Below are 21,198 nucleotides of genomic sequence, written 5' to 3'. Positions count from 1 at the left end.
AACTCACAGTTTTTCCGAAGTTGTTCTCGTCGTTCCGTTTGATCTCCAATCCTTATACACCCTTCTTAACACTTGTTTAATACTTCATTAATGATCTAAACATCCCTATAACTCGTCCTCAAGACCTTACCAAGCAATTCTTAACGCAATAATTTACGAAACCTTTCCTAAACCTCACTTATACTCCACTTATCCTTATCAATCCTTATTCCATCAATTCATATAACTTCAAGATCTTTAACGTACGCATTCTAAGACCACCAAATATTCGTCTTATAGTTTTAAGAACTTCCTGTTACCCTCAAGCTCGCATTGGTTCATTCATTATGCGACAACATGAAATTTCCAAGGTGTAACATATAATTTGCATATTTTTATTATTATTTTTCTCCAGATCAACACTTATTTATCAAAGGCTAAAGTGTGCAAGTGCTCCATCAGAGGAAAACTTATCAAAGAATTCTCTCCGAGGATCTTACAAGTCCAGGCTTAATTATTTCATTTCTGCTTTATATTGACTAGTTTTTATTTATTATCAGTTATTCATTCATTATTTATAACAAATCAATTCACGTATTCTTCAGACCACAGACATATTTAACTGTACTCTTTTTAGGGTGAATAGTTTGGCGCCCACTGTGGGGTTAAGGATAATAATGATATTGTTTTGTTGCTCTAATTACCTTACTTATCACTTTCAAATATTTGCTACCGGGTAATCTAGAATTATGACAAATGTTGGGAATCAAGCTGATGGGGCGTTGAATAATGTCAATGGGCAAAAAAGAGATCCGCCAACAAGAGAAATCAGGATGAGGAATGATCAAACCCAGATTCCCCTCACGGATCCAAGCAAACGAGAAATGATTTGACTCCAAATAATGACCATGAAGAAGAAGTGGCGGCTGTAAATCCAGGGCTAGCAAAGATCCTGGACCTGCTGGAAAAGTAGAAAAAATCTATTGCTGACTTACAAGCGGGGAGGAATAATGCTGGAACAAACCTACCAAATACGAATGCGGAGCACGGAGAAAGCAGCGGTGACACCCAAGGTGGTAAACGACATAGAATGTTATGCAGTATCTGGAAGCCCTTTCCAGTAGGCTAGAAAAGAATGAGAAAGAATTAAAAAGTTGATTAGATCGGCACGAAAAAGAATTTAAGGAGTTCAATTCCTGGATAGACTAGATTCCAGGAGCCCTGCCGGTATTGAAGGGACCGAATTCGAAGAGATATGTTCAGTTTCCATTCCATCCAAGCCCGACACCTAAGTTGATCCCGAAAAGGTATTAAAATGTCGGATCTACCCAAATATGATGGGACTACGGATTCTCAGGAGCATGTGACCTCTTACACATGCGCTATTAAAGGGAATGATATGCAGCCGGATGAGACTGAGTCCGTTTTGCTAGAGAAGTTTGGAGAAACATTTTCCAAAAGGGCAATGACTTGGTATTCATTGCTTCTGGAGCATTCGATTCGTTATTTTGAAATACTTGCGGATGCTTTTGTCAAGGCGCATGCCGGAGCAAAAAAGGTGTCAGCGAGGAAAGCAGATTTCTTCAAGATTGCCCAAGGCGATGCTAAGTCCCATACGAATGGACAGCGAAGGCATTTACCAAAGGATTGAATCCTAAAAGTTCAAGTGCCTCATTAAATTTGAAAGAAACCCTATTGGAATTTCCCGTTACAACATGGGCAGATGTTCATAATAGGTATGAATCAAAAATTCGAGTAGAAGATGACCAGTTCGAGTTACAGGCTGGGTCAACTGGTCAGTGTCGGAACCATGACAGGTCTAGAAGGAATGCCGATTACGATTTCAGATTTGGAAAAGAAAGAAATCATTCGTATGGTCAACAAGAAAGGTCTCGTTCAAGACTAGAACAGAACCGAAATAATTAATATGAGAGGCCAAATTATGACAGAAAGGTCGATTCAGTTCAATAGACGAGGATGGCAGTCCAAATCTGCAACAGTTGATTCAGTTGCAACAATATTGAAAATTCAAGGTTATCGAAATATAATTTCAATGTTGATTTAGTAAAGTTGGTCGCAGCAATAAGTAAGATTGATGGCGCGAAGTGGCCCAGACCAATGAGATAAGATCCCATCCAGAGGGATTTAAGCTTATTTTGCAATTGTCAAGGAACCCATGATCATCAGACCGGTGACTGTTTTCACTGCCCAATTCGTGAATTGTGATGGCACCTACACTATCCCCACAGGTAGGCGAACCATTCCCAAATTATTTTAGTCATTTATAAAAATTATGCGGAAATAAACAGTGATATAGCTAAGACATTCAAATTATATATATATATATATATATATATATATATATATATATATATATATATATATATATATATATATATATGATAAGTGTAGAAGTAATAATAACCTCAAAATCTGGTCTGGACTAGTACAAGAGCTACTATTACAAAGATACAAGTCTGATATGTCGTAGAAACCTCAAGCATAAAAATACTATCTCAAGAATACAAAATAGACAATTATATACAAAGGAAGAGTCTCAGGCTGCAGATTTGGACAAAGCTCACCCTAGAATCTCCGTCAAGTAGACCCGAATCACTCTCGACGACAAGAACTGGAACTAGTAACAGGCTCTTCACTCAAAAGAAGAGTACAACAAGAGTAGTATCAGTACAAACAACACGTACTAGGTAAGCATCATAGGCCGACTAAGATTAGGTCATGCATATAAGCATAAAATCAACAAGATAAACAAATAGAAACGTAATACCCAACCAAGGTCAACAAAATATCCCATAACCGAATCAGGACCTAAGATGAAGCTTCTAAACCACAGGTCTGTCGAGTGATCTCAATAATCTCAAACGATAATCACACATCCAAGTTCTGAACCTACGCAAAGTCACTACTCCGTAATCCGATCTATGCCACCACAACGATACGAACAGGCCATACTAACTCAAAATATAGAATCATGTGATGATGCAGAATACAATGTAATGATGTGCAATGCAATGGTCAAATACCTTAAACCTGTACACACATGCTACTGGCAATTTTCTCTCAATAGTCATGACCTGCAGGGGACCCATGGTGTCCATGTACCACTCACTCTGGAACTAAACTCAGATCACTAGCCCATAACTAGGCCACATCCCCACCCCTGTCAAATATGCCTATATATATAACAAGATAGGCCACATCGTCACCCCCTGTCAGATGTGCCTTTTAAACATATATTGTATGCAAGATGAGTATTCAAAATATGGTTAAAGTCTAGAACCCCGAGATGAAACATCAACTCAAAAGTAAGCATGATCAATCAATGAAAACAAATGCCAATGAAAATGCAAGTCACAATGCCATAAGCCATATCAGGACTTAGATAAATCAACTCAACTATGGAATCAATCATACAAACCTTCTCAGTTAACATAAAAAGTCTATGTCACCTTTTTCTTCCAAATATCGCGAGCACACCTCATAACTAAGTCTTGTGTCACCAGAGTGCTCCATTTTCTCATGTAACATCATCAGTATCAAGTCAAAATTCAATATCAATATACATATGAAATGAGAATGTATGCCATCCATGATATCATCATAACTATACAACACGATTCAGGCCTAATCTCATTATCCTTCCTTTCTCCGATGATAAATGACATAACAAGAGAGAAATGAGTGTAACATGTATCACAACACAACAATTAAGACAACAAGCCTAATCATAATAACAGGGCAACAATCCACCATTAACAGCACGAGTATATATTAACTCCTTCCTACCCATATCACAACAATTTCACCTTCTATTCAGTACATAAAGTAATGGCGACATGCCCACATAATTAGAAGTCATACCAACTAGGTAATATACAGCCCAAGACCATGTCTGAAGACCTAATCATGCTTTCTCCCGTTAATTCTACACAATATATATGTTTCGCTAATCAAAGTCTAACTAAAATAAGCCATAACCTATCTCGAATGCAAAATAGGAGCCATGAACCACTCCACACGAGCTTTCTCCTTTCGTAACGCCCCGGAACGCTCAAAGTCTAGCAATATAATGCTAAGTAAGCAATAGATCATCCACCCAAAATAAGCACGACAATTGGGGAAGAAGACCCAATTACTTCTAACCTTCTCAAATAGTGAAGCCATTGTTTTAATGGTGAATTTATCATAACCTTAATCCTAACAATCATAATTCTCTAATTTATAGGATTCTAATCAATTTAACCCTTCAAATCATATTTTAGGCAAAACCCCCCATATTTGGTGGAATTCTAAGTCTCAATATATAATTCTCACAATAATTAAGCAATTCCCACTCTAGAAAGTGATAGCCTGCACTTCTAGATGATATAAACAAGACTATAACTAATATTCCACAATTTTCAATAAGGGTTTCATGAATTTAGGGTTCTAGAACTTTCACCCACCATTAATGGACCTTAAAACTAACCAAGAAAACTTAAAGAAGAAAGGTAAAGGAACAAGTAATGGTTAAAACTTACCCTCTAAGAAGAATCCACCAAGGCTATAGAAAATCGCCCCTTTTCTCTCTTAGAAACTGTTTTTGGACTTATGTGACCAATGCCTCGAAATCAGTAATATAAAAGTGGATTTCTGTCTCCCGTCGACCGCTGCAGCAGCCACTAGATCTGCTACAGCGGTCTCGCTATAGCGTCCTGACACACTGCTATGACAGACCTCATTAAATGGCCAGACTCGCCATAGCGGTCAAAACCGCGCCATAACGATCACGACCATGTCGTAGCGGTCTCGCTATGGCAGTCCACAACCGCTATGGTGGTCTCTCCCTAAACCCGAATCCTCGTGGCGGCGACCTGCTCCCCCCCCCCCCCCCCCCCCCCCCGTGGCGAAATCCGCTGAAGCAGTCGCCTCAAAACTAGCGACCTCTGGTTTTTTGCCAAATTTCCATCCAAAAGTCCCAACATCAATCTGAGGTCCTACATACACAACTAGACATGCACATATATGTAAAACCTGCTACGTACTGACCCGTGGCCGCGGAATCCCCAACGGAGGTCTAATTTACTAAGTCAACCCCCCAACGAAAATAAAACAAGTTTTTAAACAAGTGCACAACATACTATCACAAGCCTTTACTTCGAAATTCTAAATCTTTAAGTTATCACAAGACTCGCTCCTAGTCTCGAAAATGAACTGACAGGGGTAAAATGATCAAAACGCTCCTAACGACCTAGCGGATCGTTACAACTGTAGGTACCTCAGGGATGAGGTTGCACGATTATTAAAAGATGGTCACTTAAGAGAATTCTTGAGTGATAGGGGCAAGGATAATTATGGAAAGAATAGGAACTTAGTCAAGCAAGTGGTTCAGACCGAACCACGCCATGTGTTCAATATGATAACTGACGAGCCCATGCGAACTGAGGCAATTCCCGTGGTTAAAAGAGATGAGTTGCGAGAAGTAAACGGACAGAGAGCTCTGGAGTCCGAGTAGAAAAATGTGTTATCGATGGATGATAAAAGAGAGGGAGAGATCTCACCCCATTCTGATGATTTGCTAATTTAAGCTATAATTAATAATTGTATAGTTACAGGTGTCGCAGTCGTTCTGAAGAGTGAGATGAATATTAATCAATGGGGAGTAATCGATCAGTTGGCAAAGATGGGTGAGCTAGAACCATCCGTAGAAGTAATTGGAGAAGTAGTTAGGCCTGAAGAAATTGCGAAAGGGGTTGTAGAATTGTTAGTTGTTATAGGAGGCGGTGAAAGGAATATGAAGTTTCGGATAATAAATGGTGGCATGAATTGTAAGGTTGTATTGGCAAGGCCTTGGATTGAAGATGTAAATGTTATGGCCGCAGCTTCAATCAAACGGTTAGAATTTCATACACCAAAGGGAGTAGAGTATGTCCTTGGGACGAGTTTTGACGAATGGAATGTGCGGTATCGACGTAATTAAGAAATTCAAGACAGGTTAAGTTGCAAGAAAAAAAAAAAAACCAACAGGAAAGATAGAGGAATGACCAATAGATTCAAGAAGTGAATAGACGGAATGAACGAAGAATTGTCTAGCCAGATAAAGTTATAGTGAAGAAATTTAAACAGGGTTACTGCAAATTAGAATCGTTTGAGGTAAGTTTTAATTTCTTCTTGAATATGTTTTCTAAGAAGTTATACCATTTATTGCAGGAACAAGAGGAAAATGGTTTCCAACAAAAAATGAAGTTGGGAGCACAACAAGATTAGAGGGTTACCTGAAGGATTTTTGAAAACACGTGTTGCACTCTTTTTCCCTTCGACGGGTTTTTATCCCTAAAAATGAAGAAAGAGTTTTTAGGCAAGATTTTTAATGAGGCAACAACATAAAACGTGTTACTTTGAATAAATTGGATTGATCAGTCATCAGAGGTAGCAAGAAATCAGGAATGGTTTAAAAAGCTTTGAAGAAGATGAGTCACTGCAAGATACTGGGGACTGGCGGAGGAAAGGTCATAAGGAGCCAAAGCTTTTAAATCGAAAAGCTGGTACAGTTTTCTCAAAGTTAAATATTGTAAGAACTGGGGACTGTTAGCCAAGCCTAAGCTGGCTAGTCAAAAAGTTATAAATTTTTTATGGACTTATTTCCTGAAGTTTCATGTACAATAAAAGAGAAATATATCAGTCAAATAGACTTTTTCTCTTCAAGTAAGATTGTGATTGAGAGTTATATATACTCAAAATACACAAATTATAAGCTTATACTTAATCACAGAATGTCCAACTGAATTAGAGACGTCTAATTCATCAGCATAACTATAAGACCTTATTCATGAAAAGAAAATTAAGTCGGAAGGATTATTCCCGGCCAATATAGCAGATAAGCAAATTAAGAGGTATTTAAACCCAAGAAAAATATTATCCATTTGGAACATTTAATCCGAATGATAATATAAGAGAATAAGGGATGAAATAACCCGAGTAAAATTACTAGAAATAAACACGCCCAAGTGTAGCAAAAATGTATATGAAGTCACACGTGTATATCAAAAAAAATTATACGACAAAGATTCCTTCGTCTTAGAATAAACGTAGATAGGAAGTCGTTTTCAAAATGAAAAAGAGTTGGAAGAATTTACTTGTCTTCGGAAACAAGACATTCGGATATACAGAAGTCAGAAGAGTTAACTTGTCCTTGGAAACATGGCATCCGGATATACAGAAGTTAGAAGAGTTAACTTGTCCTTGGAAGCAGGGCATCTGGGTAAGTTTAGAATGTTTTCATCTCTTTATTCTGTTTTACATTAAGGTAGGACATACATACCAGAGTTATATATAAAAAAAAAAAAGGTGGGACAAGAAAGTAAGATGATTCTGAAAAATCATGATTACTGAATTAAAAGTTAGAAAACACTTTTTAGAAAAAGTCAAAAGGTATGACAAAAGGCCTTATATAAGTTCTAAAACCAAAAAGGTTACAAATTACAATGTATCAGCCTGATACATTGTAATTTGTAACCTTTTTGGTTTTAGAACTTATATAAGGCCTTTTGTCATACCTTTTGACTTTTTCTAAAAAGTGTTTTCTAACTTTTAATTCAGTAATCATGATTTTTCAGAATCATCTTACTTTCTTGTCCCACCTTTTTTTTTTTATATATATATAACTCTGGTATGTATGTCCTACCTTAATGTAAAACAGAATAAAGAGATGAAAACATTCTAAACTTACCCAAATGCCCTGATACAAATTACAATGTATCACTATCAGCAAGTTACTAGTTTCAAACTAATCACCATTCAGAGCATTCACTGTTCTCATCAAAATTGTTGTAATTATAGAAATTCTCCTTAAAAGGTCACGGTGGAATTAAGCTATGGTTTTCTTCTTCAAACCCCTCTGGAATCTTCTGCGAGGATGATCAGGAAGGAACTTGGCAAGTCCATCAGTAGACATGTCAAGAAGTGCATCTAGAAATTAAACTTCTTAAACATTCTCTTCTTTGGCTGTTTCCCAACAACTTCGCCTTCAATTTACGTTGAGGTTGGTACGAGAAGTGCCTGTGGAATTGATGTAGCTAGGGTAAACAAAAAAGAAAAGAAGAGAAAAGGAAGAAGATAATTACACAAGCTCAAAAGCAGAGTGATTACATGGTTGATTAAAACACTATCGTCAAAGTTATATTATTCATTGAAAATTAAGGACGCGCTCAGGGATCGTAGAAATTGACTTAGCCATACTAAAAACTCGCGAAAGGGACTAGCATGTACGATCCCATGGTCCGCCAGGGCTTAAAATCAAAACTTGGAAAAATTTCATAAAAACCAACTATTGTCTGAAAGAAAAAAGAGGAGGGGAAGATAGCAGTTCTATTATATAAGTTAAGAACAAATACGAAGGTTAAGTATCCGGAGCAGCTCCAGGAGCAGGTGATGACCCAGAGTCTTCACTCTCCGGTCCATTCTCCTCAGGGTCCTGGATGTCCTCGATAGCCATCTCTGCAACCTCCAAGTCAGTTTCTGCCTCAAGCAGCGACGTAGGAAGCTCAAAGTCAGGGGCACTTGCCTTTTCGAGTGTATCCCTTCGAGTTTCTATAATGGCTAAATCATGACGGAGTAGTAATTTTTGGCATGGGGATCGAAGGCGATCCCAAGAAACCTCAACACTAGAAAGTTAACTCCGGATGTTATTCAAATCATCCTTGAGCCTGGTTTCTTTGTTCTGAAGACCCACATATGAGGAAGTTAGAATTTGAAGAGAATTCTCCCGGTCTCTTAGCAAGTTGGCCGCATCTTCTAAGAGCATTCTCAAAGAGTCCTGGAGGGAATAAGAATCTCGAATTTCAGCCTGGAGCCTTTCTACTTCAAACCTCAAACGGTCGTTATTCTCTTAGATTTTGACTTTGCCACGAGAGGGAGATATGGACCGTACAAATTCTGCAGTAGAGGTAGCACCCACGTGACCTTGAAAGAGGGATAGTTAAGGGGTCAACCAGGAACACTGGGGACTTACGAAAAAAATTTATTAGGAAGGCAGAATAAATACTTGAAGGAACAAGTTGGCGAGGTGAGCCAGTGAAGATTCCAAGCTAGCAACCGGAGGTTTGGGAGGTGGAGATGAGCCCGAAGTTCTCGTTTCAATGGGAGAATAAAACTCCTTTGTGAAGGTTCGCAAACTGGGGCAACAGGGTTTCCCGTACATAATTAGGCGAGAGAAACCTTGGGATCCCCGAATGTGTTGCTGGAACCATCAGGCAAAGGATCTTGGGGACCACCAACCTATGGCTGCTCATCGTAATTATCAATAAAAACCACCTTGGGTTGAGCACCTTGTTGTGCTTTGCTACACACTTGTATAAGCCAGCATCGGGTCCGTATTCAAGAACCAAGTCCTGCCACGGAAGTGGATGCATTCTTTGGCTTACGTTTTCGGCTGGAGGAAGTGGCATTAACAATATTTAACAAGGTGGCTTTTCGAGTGGGGACTCTCCGAGATGTGTTCTGTCTCGCAGGAAGGCCTGCAAGGAGAGGGTGAGTAAAAAAAGGGAAGAAAGAAGAGACGTGAAGCCATACACAACTAATAAAATTGAGTTTCACCTATCGTGACTTTTTCCCCTCCACCAATCGGAGGTCATGCTTCTCCAAGATCGAGTCATATTGGGAGTGGCATATAGCAGTGGTATAATAAAAAGAGAGAAAGGGGGAATTCCAGTGAAGGGCTTACGAGCATTATTCCACGCCTTCGGAAATCGCTCGGGTGGCTGGTCCGGATCATCACAAACCTATGAAGGCATTCCCGATCAGCGTCATCCTCCGAGTTGAGTAGACAACATCTTCCACGAGGATATAGGTGTACTAATCCTCCTCAAAAAACCCGGGGGGCATACAAGTGCATCAGGTGATCAAGGGAAAATGTAACTCCTACTTGGTCAGCCAAAAGTTAAATACAATAGACAAGGCGCCAAATTTGGGGAGCAACCTGGCCGATACAAACTCGGTATCGGCTACAGAAGTCTTTAATGATCTCGGGAATTGGGATCTTGAAACCTATCATAAAAAGATATGTGTATACCATGGAGAAGCCCACTACAAAAAAAAAACGTTTAGCGACGGATTTTTGCGACAAACCATAATCTGTAGCTAAATAGCGACGGATTAGCGACCAATTTATAATTTTGTCGCATAATAAGCTACAAAATAATTAGTATCAAATATAGCGACGGATTAGCGACAAAAATATATATTCGTTGCTAAAAATTGGCGAGAAATTTTGACGCCTAAATTTACCTACAAAATTAACGACGAAACGGGGCGACAAAAATTACTAAAAAGTGGCGACGGATTTAACGACAAATAATCCATCGCTGTTCTTATTTTAGTTATCAAAACATTTTCGAATTCGTTGGGACGGAAAATTTCGTCGCTAAATGTTTAAAACTAAAATAGCTAAAGTTATTATTGGAGACAAAATTTAGATCCGTAGCTATATCTGTCGCTATGTGGATTTAAGTTTATTTAGGGCACAAATCTGCTCACATACCTCGTATTAGCTCCTCTCTCAAAAACCTTACCTCTTGCTCTATTCTTCTATAATGTGAGTTTTTTGCTTCCAATCCAACAAATTGGGCGTGAATCTAAGGATCTTATGCAATGGAAACATAAAATTAGAGGTTGGATAAAAAAAAAATTACAAATTGCAGAATTTTTTGCTAGTAGAAATTCTGAAAGTGCTTAGAAATTCACTCTCTCTCCACAATTATTCTTGTCTTTGTTCAGGTAACTTTTATCCCCATTTCTTTTGCTTTCTATGTTACAAAATGTACTTGGATATTCAGTCATGTTTGATAAGATTTTAGTCAGTCTACTATGAACTGTGGCTATCTGTTTGTGTGCTATGAAATATTCCTACTTTGATAAAAAATGCTATGCCTTGAAGGATGGATTAGCTGCTTACTGGTTCTTTCTATAAAAAGAATAGATACTACATTTTGATAGGTTTGCCTAACCCTCAAGTCCCAAAACATTCTCTTTAAGCTCTACTTTGCTGCTTTTATTTGAATCTTTCCAGCCTTCGTTTTTTTCGGTCAAGTGGCTGTAATATACCCATTCGTCATTTTCTCTTGACCCTTTTTGTTCAAGGAAATAAATGACAGTTCAGATGATCTCTTCAAGTCATTAGGTGTTTCTTTTGATATTTTTAATTGTTTGGTTTAGAGTAGAATATGATCCTTTCTTCCTACTTTATAGTCTAAAATGTATTCTCAGATGTACTCTATGATGAATTGTGCTTAAAACCTGCCCTGTTTCCCACTTATAGTTTGATTCAAGATCTTATTCTCTGTGTTCTATTGTGAAGCTGATGTGATACAATATCATGCTTAAAGATTATTTAAGTTAACTTTCATAAGGACCAGTAGGAGCTATCTGTAATTTTGCTGCTTGATTGTTATAGTTTACCTTTAACCTTAAGATCATGTTATACTCTCAAATTTCTGCCAATTTACATGTTACAATTGCTACTTGTGCCTTGCTTTGCTAACAACCCAAATTTATCAATCCCCTGCACTAATTCTGCCACTACTGTTTACTGCTTCTTCCTTTGCTTGCCTCATATGAATTCTGTATATTTCCACATACTCTTGTCACTTCATTAATTTTAACTGAAAGGGCCATTTCTCGTGCCATCTTTATGCCTCCAAATCTGCTTGCATTGTCATCTCCTCCTGATCTCTGCACCCACTTGCCTGCTAATTGGACTGTTTTAGAAAACATGTTGACACTTCTACTGTCTTGAACTCGACCTTTGTTGGTACTTGCATATATTGATACACCTATCTGGATTTAGTTACCTTCTTCTTAATAATTAAGGTTATTATGTCATCGACAAATGCGAGATATTCTATTTGAACCAAACCAGGGTATTGAACCTTAGGTTTTTTTAAAGCCTTTTTCATTGTCCATTGTGCTCGCTGATTGCCCATGTGCATCCCACATCCATGCCTCATTCTTTTCATTTACTACTACTTGTCTAATGTGCTTCCATTATGGCTTTCACTCTACTTGTCATGGTGAGTACTTGAGCTGCATTCAATCTGCCCCCTTGTGCTGATAAGCAGTCCACATCCTCGTTTCCTTCCTCACTTGCAGCCACTGCTAGGCAGATATCGTTTGCCTTAGTATCTTATGTAATTTCTTCTTGCAATGTGCACTGCCACTACTGGGCAGAATGTGTGCTTTAAATGTTATAAACGCTCTAATGCTGTTAAGGCACTGAGGTTGTATACCTATGTATACATAAGGTATACTTCAAATATACCAAAATATACACAGTATGTATACAACCTGTTGATTTGTTTGAGTTTACACCTTACATGTTTAACGTTATCCGTTGATCGTATACTAATACTTTGCTTTCAATTTTATGCATGACCATCGTATGCGAGCCTGAGACATTTGTTCATCCCCTGCACTCGGAGTTGGGCTAAGAGCCCAACATAAAATTCTCCCTTGCTCTTCCCTGTTCGCAGCCCATTAAGAAGACAAAAATCTGGGCTAAGCCCAATAGCAAAACAGACCGCAGCAGCAGTCCCGGAAATGGGCCAATCCATTTGATTTTGTTTTCTTCTCTACCTCATATTTTATTATCTGTTGTGTATTGTGATTTGCCTTATCTTATTTTTGTCTCTTGGTTTAGATGAATCATAGGGAATTAATGTGGTTAGTTTTAGTAATGGGTAGTTAATTCAAAGAGAAAACTAACAATTAGCTTCATTAGTTTATGTCAAAAAATTATTTATTGTATCTATAATATTTATCTTTCAGAATAGTTGATTTTCAAAGTAGCATGACTATATATTTTTTTGGCTAAAGGAACCATAATTTATGCTTACTATCTTAGAAGTTTAGATCGTCACAAATTTTACACTAACGTTAGCTTATTCTAAGAAATAAAAGGGCAAACTAGTTTCAACGGATAACTCTTTCACTTTAGTTTCTTTTCAACACTCGAAATCCACATCTGAAACAACCTTCGCACAATATACATTAAATTAATAGTTTTTTCTATGAAACTTTTAAAATTTATTAACATTAATGTTTTCATTAACTCTTTTAATTCGTGAGTCGGCATAACTCGCCTTTTCCAAATACATATAAACATTGCATGTTCCGCTTCTTTTAGTTTATTTTAACTAAACTCTTTTATGCAATTACCAGTTTTACTTTAAACAACTTCATCAATATTCGTAAAAAAATCATTTTTTTTTTATATTGCTACATTTACATTTAGCCTAATTAAATCTTAGTCTGGTCGGTTAACCATTGTTAATGTGTCTTAAAGGATGCCTAATACCTTCCCTTTAGACTAATTGAACCCTTACCTAGAATCCTAAGTTTCGCAAACCTTAAGCAAAGCTAACTTTAGAAAATAACTTTAATAAAGTTTAGGTGTCCTAATTCACCATAAATAATTAGGTGGCGACTCCTTAAAATAAACAAAAAACAGGAATCTCCAATATGCCGTACTTCTACTTTAACCCGGGTTAAAATGGGGTATGACAGCTTGGCGACTCTGCTGGGGAACTCTACCTAGGTTCTAACCATAACGGACTTAGTTTAAATAGGCTTTGTGTGCTTATTGTAATTAATTTATTTGTTTGTTAACTGTTTTTTAAATGCTATTAATTGTTTGTTTGATATAAACTGCTTATGTGTTACTTGCTTTGATAAAACTGTCATTCCGTTCATATTTCTTCCACTCCTGGAAAACTCACACATATTCACACACTTAAAACGGCTTCGCGGTTCGCGCCCGTGCACTACTAAATTACCCCTTTAGTTGGATTGATCTTGTGGATTTAGTCGATCGGCGGTGCAGTCGACGGCCACGGACTTTCCACTCCCAAGTTGTCCACTTGGGGGAACCTTGCGTCATAGGAAACCAACTCTTAGTCAGCCTAAGATAGAGCTAAACCAACACCTTTATTAGGAGCATACATCTCATGACCTAGGAGGTTTAATACCCTTGGTGTATTAAACCCATTAGACGACTTTACCCAAACGTCCAAGCGGGTTCACGACCCCGAGTGACACCAATCATACTTTATATGCATGTTTGAAGGATAGTTGTGCCTAAATATTGACTATTTGCTCTAATTAATTAAACTTTAGGAGGGAGGGAATGACTAACGTTTCTATGACAGGTATGGATTTGCATTGGAGTACAATGAATGACGAAGATCAATGACATCACAAAACGGAGCTGAAATTTAGACATAGGAAATTGTATTTACTTTACTTAGATTAGGAAACATTTTATGTTGTATTCATTTGACATGTAATAAATATTACACTACTTTTGTACTTTATTTTGGGGAAATAGAAATTGTTTAAATTAATCAAAGCAACGGGATGACGTATTATGGCACACTTTACCCTTCAAACAAACGTTAGGCCTACCTCTGGCACAAAGAGGTCACATGCATATTAGGACGCGTTATTATTATAATCATTTACATTTGTTTGACAACTTGTTTGACTTTATTTGACGAATTATTTGCTACATGACTTACTTGACTTTACATGATCATGACTTTACCTAGATATGTTATGAGACTGACACCATTTACACTATTGTGTTTCTTTTTATTTTTATTCCCAACAAAAGAGTTGATTCGTGTTGACTCTCGATGGCCGACCATCCTTACATCACAAGGTCAAAGACGTCATCGTTACCTGAACGTAGTTGGGCTGTTCAAGGAAATGAAATTACTATGTCTGATCCGGCCGCACCTATTTCAACTGGTGTGGAAAACATCGTGATCTCTGGTGATCCCCCCGAGACTTCTAAACATGGAACTACTATTCAACGTGATGAACATATCGCCCGCCTGCCTCAAGAAATTGAGGATCTACGTGGAGAACTGAATCGGGTTAGGGACTTGAACAATTTATCCATCACACTCCAAAGTCCGCCTCCTGAACCTAGAAATACTACACCAAACCCACCTCGTTTCCCATCACTCGAATCTCCAGTTCCTGAGCATTTTCCTCCACAAAACAATGCACCTACCAACAACAACTTACCTCCGATCACCCCCGCAAATCCACCAAATTCATCATCCGCCTATACTCCCCCACAAAGTCAACCACCCACTTACACTAACTATACTCCTCCACAAAATCAACCACCCACCTATACTACCTATGCTACTCCTAATCCACCACCCGTCAACCCACCAAGTCAATCGCTAGTTCACACTCCCTATGTTACTTTGCCCACCAACACTAATCCACCACCTACAACTAATCCTCTAAGCCTACCAAATCAACCACCTACAAACACCACTTATAACACACCACCTCCAGTCCAAAACACCCCCACCGTCCAAACTTATCCAACCCAGCATCTACAAGGGGCACATTTTGTCACTCCAAATACACAGTATGTGCCTCCGGTATATGCAGCGGAAACACAAGCCTTTACCAACCCAGTAACGGTCAGGTTCCAACCCGAGGTGGATCAATACGAGGAAATGGAAAAAGAAGCAAAAGCAAGGGCAGACGATATGTTGCTAAAAGAGATTCACAGTCTCAAAGAAGCAATGAGAAACCTTCAAGTTGCCAGGGGAAGCAAGAGCGTAGAATACGAAGATCTGTGTGTTCAGCCTGACGTTGATTTTCCCATAGGCTACAAACCTCCGAAATTTGATACGTTTAACGGAACAGGTGACCCTCATACACACTTAAGGGCCTATTGTGACAAACTGGTTGGAGTAGGTAGAGACCAAAATATAAGGATGAAGCTATTCATAAGAATCTTATCTGGTGAGGCTCTTACTTGGTATACACAACAGGACGTCCGTAAATGGCGTGGTTGGAGTGACATGGCGCAAGACTTTATGGACAGATTTCGTTTTAACACTGATATCACGCCAGATAGAGTCTACATGACTAAGTTAACCAAGAAGTCAACTGAGACGTTCCGCGAGTATGCGTTACGCTGGAGGTCAGAAGCGGCCAGGGTTCAACCTCCGATGAATGATAGAGAAATGACTACTACTTTCATTGAATGCCAGGCTGGCGTATTTTATGAGAAAATGATAGGTATGATGGGACAAAAATTCACAGAAGTTGTCTGAATGGGAGAAGCCTTAGAAGATCCTCGTTTCCTTCCTCACTTGCAGCCACTGCTAGGCAGATATCGTTTGCCTTAGTATCTTATGTAATTTCTTCTTGCAATGTGCACTGCCACTACTGGGCAGAATGTGTGCTTTAAATGTTATAAACGCTCTAATGGTGTTAAGGCACTGAGGTTGTATACCTATGTATACATAAGGTATACTTAAAATATACCAAAATATACACAGTATGTATACAACCTGTTGATTTGTTTGAGTTTACACCTTACATGTTTAATGTTATCCGTTGATCGTATACTAATACTTTGCTTTCAATTTTATGCATGACCATCGTATGCGAGCCTGAGACATTTGTTCATCCCCTGCACTCGGAGTTGGGCTAAGAGCCCAACATAAAATTTTCCCTTGCTCTTCCCTGTTCGCAGCCCATTAAGAAGACAAAAATCTGGGCTAAGCCCAATAGCAAAACAGACCGCAGCAGCAGTTCCGGAAATGGGCCAATCCATTTGATTTTGTTTTCTTCTCTACCTCATTTTTTATTATCTGTTGTGTATTGTGATTTGCCTTATCTTATTTTTGTCTCTTGGTTTAGATGAATCATAGGGAATTAATGTGGTTAGTTTTAGTAATGGGTAGTTAATTCAAAGAGAAAACTAACAATTAGCTTCATTAGTTTATGTCAAAAAATTATTTATTGTATCTATAATATTTATCTTTTAGAATAGTTGATTTTCAAAGTAGCATGACTATATATTTTTTTGGCTAAAGGAACCATAATTTATGCTTACTATCTTAGAAGTTTAGATCGTCACAAATTTTACACTAACGTTAGCTTATTCTAAGAAATAAAAGGGCAAACTAGTTTCAACGGATAACTCTTTCACTTTAGTTTCTTTTCAACACTCGAAATCCACATCTGAAACAACCTTCGCACAATATACATTAAACTAATAGTTTCTTCTATGAAACTTTTAAAATTTATTAACATTAATGTTTTCATTAACTCTTTTAATTCGTGAGTCGGCATAACTCGTCTTTTCCAAATACATATAAACATTGCATGTTCCGCTTCTTTTAGTTTATTTTAACTAAACTCTTTTATGCAATTACCAGTTTTACTTTAAACAACTTCATCAATATTCGTAAAAAAATCATTTTTTTTCTATAATGCTACATTTACATTTAGCCTAATTAAATCTTAGTCCGGTCGGTTAACCATTGTTAATGGGTCTTAAAGGATGCCTAATACCTTTCCTTTAGACTAATTGAACCCTTACCTAGAATCCTAAGTTTCGCAAACCTTAAGCAAAGCTAACTTTAGAAAATAACTTTAATAAACTTTAGGTGTCCTAATTCACCATAAATAATTAGGTGGCGACTCCTTAAAATAAACAAAAAACAGGAATCTTCAATATGTCGTACTTCTACTTTAACCCGGATTAAAATGGGGTATGACAGAAGGTAGCAGTTGGTTGAAGGAATTTTAGTTGTGTTACTTTTAGACTTAAAGGTAGGAACTCAATCTTGATGCTACATGAATTGGCAGTACATGAACGCTACATTACCACATATATAATTGAAAATTTCGAGATGCTTTGTCTCTTCAGAATGGGATATGAGGCAAAAATTGTTGGTTGTAGTTGTAGATATGAGACATGGATGGAAATCAATGTTTTTGGTTCACAAGTCAAAGAAGAGCAGATGGGGTGATTGAAGAATCCATGAGTTATATGATGAATGAACATAGACTAATATTTTCTCTATGTTATCAATCTCAATTGTACACAAAAATTTCTTTTGCCAATCTTCTGAATTGAGTAACTTTTGTATAGGCTGTTGAAAAGGGTCGACATCCAACACCAAGTGAGATGCATTTGCACGTCCATACACATGGTCATGATGGAACATCTTTTGTTGGTGAGAAATCCCGAATCGTACATGTAAGTCAACTTTTTCTGTTGTCCTTATTGTTTACCATACCTGTGCACTTCTATTCTCTCCTAGAACAACTGTTATTTTTTCTTAGATAGGGATTTTTTTGTGTTCAAGGAATACATGTTTGATTTCTTAAATCTTAGAGGTTTTTGCGTATATTTTGTGGAGTATCTATATTAGTTTTTTTTTGTTTTTTTTTAACTGGTATATCTGCAAAAAAAATTAAAACAACCTATCAAATATTTACTTCAAAGAGCACTTCTACTGATTTGAAGTAACAAAGCATATCTAGTTGACATTCTTGATTCTCATTTTTGTTTTCATGGAGTAGTGTTTACTCTAAGAGGGTTTCGGTTTTAGCATAAATTGAAGAGATAACATAAAAGTTTATCATTAAGAATTTTTACAAAATTGCTCTATGCAAAAAATTAAAAGCTAGGTACCAGCATGCTCAGAGAAACCTCTTTTTCATGCTTAGAGAAACCTCTTTTTACAAGTCATGGTCTCACATACTGTGTGACTCCACATCCTCAAAAGCATTGGTGGTTGCATCAGATGGCTTATCCGATTCCACCGCAGGTCATAGTGATTGTAATACTCCATTAGACTTATGTAGGGTGGACATGTTGTGTGCTACAACGGAACTCTACAATTCTCGAAAATAAGCATAAGGTCTCCATCCTAAGCACAAAGAAAATAACAGAACCAAGTAAATGTTATGATATCCGTACAAATGCGAGAAGCCACTTTCCATTATTTGATCTTCTCAAGTAGTTGTCTTATGATAATATCCCAAATATGTTTGAAGGCAGCTTTATGTTCTAGTGCAAGCTTCTACTTGAACATGACTTATGCAAACGAAGTAAATCAACTACGATAAGGGCAGAAAATCAGGTGGTGCTTTTTTTTTTTTTTTTTTTTTTTTTTTGAGAAACTGGTGCTGTAGAAAACTAGGTGGTACTTCTGCTAGACTTCTACTATTATTTCTTATGGCTGATTTGCGTAAATACTTTACTTAGGACCAAACTAAACCAAGTAATCTGCACTGTTTGTATATGCATGTTCTTTGTAAACTGGGCTTGTTATGGTTTGAGAAAAAGTAATAAAACGATCTCCACTTCTCTTTTGAAAGTAACTTACTACGACATGACTGTACAGATGGAAAAAAATCTTTAATATTTAAATTTCATTAATTATTAAACTCTTCTACAGGAAAAATATCAGGAAATATTACAACAAAAAACATTGACTCAGTCTGATGTTGATCAGTGCCAAGCATATTATCAAGCCGCGGGAGGAGAAAAGAAAAGAAGAGTATATATTCTTGGATCTCAAGCAAAATGCTAGTATGGGCAGAATCTCCGTGATTCTTTTGGATTCGATGCTACATCTTCAGGAGCACCTCCGAATGCTCAATCAACACCAACAGGAAATCTGGATGAGTTTGTGATGCGTTTGATTCCTGTATTAACAGAGCATATAGTTCCTATGATCGTTAAGCGGGTACGAGGATTATTTTCTTCGCCCTCGCATCAGCCAAATACTGATCTTACCAACCACCCATCAGTTGTGACACCTACAGTTCCTACCTCTCCTACTGCTGCTAACTTTGATGAGGTTCATGCATTGGGTTCTGATGATTAAAGAATGGAATTCCACTACCCCTAGTAAAGTAACCCGAACCTGGAACTAATGGATGTTGTTGATATGCCATAACCCACTACCCAATTTGATTAGAAGATGCAGGAGGACTTAACGGAATATTGCTTAGACCAGGAAATAGTTAGCCTATTTTGTTTGACCCGTGACACTCCAGCCTCACAATAGTTAGCCTATTTTGTTTGGATTTGGTGGTGTTTGTGGATGGTTTGTACTTAACGATACAATTATATGCATTGTGCTTTATCTTTTGGACCTTGTTGAATATTAATATATATGAATATCGGTTACTTTAATTAAGTGTATTTAAGCGTTCATGTAATATGCTTGAATAGGATATATTTTTAATTATAAATAAAAAGAATATTAAAAATATTAGCGACGGATATTTTTCATAAAATTAAATCTTGCGACAGATTGACAACAAAAGATTTTTGTCGCCAAAATTAGGGAGAATTAGCTATAAAATGATTAGCGACAAACTAGCGACGGACGCTTCTGTCGCTATTAATAACAAACAACGAATTTCGTTATGAACTTTAGCGACAAAATTAGTCAAAATAGCGACAGTTTCTAAACTTGGCTACGGATATATTCCGTCGCTAGTCTTGCGACGGATTTGTGTTTTTCGTCGCTACGAGCATTTTAGCGACAAACTTGAATTTGTCGCTAATCTGTCACCAAACTAGTTTAGCGACGGAAATATGCTGTCTAGTGACAAAATATGTGTGTCGCTAAACGCTGTTTTTTTTTTTAGTGGTGGTTCATCCTGGTTTCGAGGTTAACAACAGCAATTTCAACTTCGGGTGTGAAGTTACAATCCTGATGAACTGTGGGGATAGTTTCAGTAGTTATAAAAGAGTCAATCTCTTCAACAGATTGATGGTGATCGACGGCGGTAAAATCTTCATGATACTTAAACCCAGCAGGAAGAATATAAGCGGCAAACGAATTGAGATCAATTTCTTGGCTTGTTGGTAAGATTGGGGCTTTCCTATAATGACGTTCAGGAGATGGAGTAACATTATGAGAGGAACGATCAGTAGGATTAGGAAGCAGACTATAACATAACATAAATTCGGGTTAGGCGTGAATGTGTAAAATTGGTATTAAGATGAAATTTTAGTTATATGAACCCTTTCGGGATGAATTCGGGTGAAAGATAGTCGTTTTGAAGTCAAATCAAATAGTGAAGTTCATAAGAGTTCTTAAATTCGTGTAAATCTGAGGTAGTCCTCACTTATGACTAGTTGTGGGGTAGTTAAGTTAGGAATATGAGAAACATCAAAACTTTAAAGTTATAGGTCTTTGAAATACCTTTCCAGCCATATATAGTGGAGCTCAAACGGAACTCTGTGCTAGGAGTTATATCCATTTTACTAAACATCGTCGGTGTAGTCAGAAATTAGGCGTACGCGTCGCCCTGCGCGCCTCCGGGCCCCGCGCACTAGGCCAAGTTTCCAGAAAACTCAAAATTTTGAGACTGTCA

At 37.6% G+C, this 21,198-nt stretch overlaps 1 long non-coding RNA gene across 3 annotated transcripts; it reads left to right on the top strand.

The window, feature by feature from the left end:
- Positions 1–10,493: 10,493 nt before the first annotated feature.
- On the top strand, positions 10,494–19,774 carry LOC132602381 (uncharacterized). Of its 3 annotated transcripts, none has more exons than XR_009567759.1 (3): positions 10,494–10,752; positions 17,948–18,055; positions 19,263–19,774. It is a non-coding gene; the product is annotated as an uncharacterized LOC132602381 (long non-coding RNA). The 3 variants fall into 3 exon arrangements; XR_009567760.1 differs by lacking the exon at positions 10,494–10,752 and adding an exon at positions 17,583–17,625; XR_009567758.1 differs by lacking the exon at positions 10,494–10,752 and having other exon boundaries at positions 17,633–18,055.
- The last annotated feature ends 1,424 nt before the right edge of the window (positions 19,775–21,198 follow it).

Source organism: Lycium barbarum, chromosome 7 (genome assembly GCF_019175385.1).
Source record: "Lycium barbarum isolate Lr01 chromosome 7, ASM1917538v2, whole genome shotgun sequence".
NCBI classification, from domain to species: Eukaryota; Viridiplantae; Streptophyta; class Magnoliopsida; order Solanales; family Solanaceae; genus Lycium; species Lycium barbarum.
This window is presented reverse-complemented; position numbering and strand designations above follow the sequence as displayed.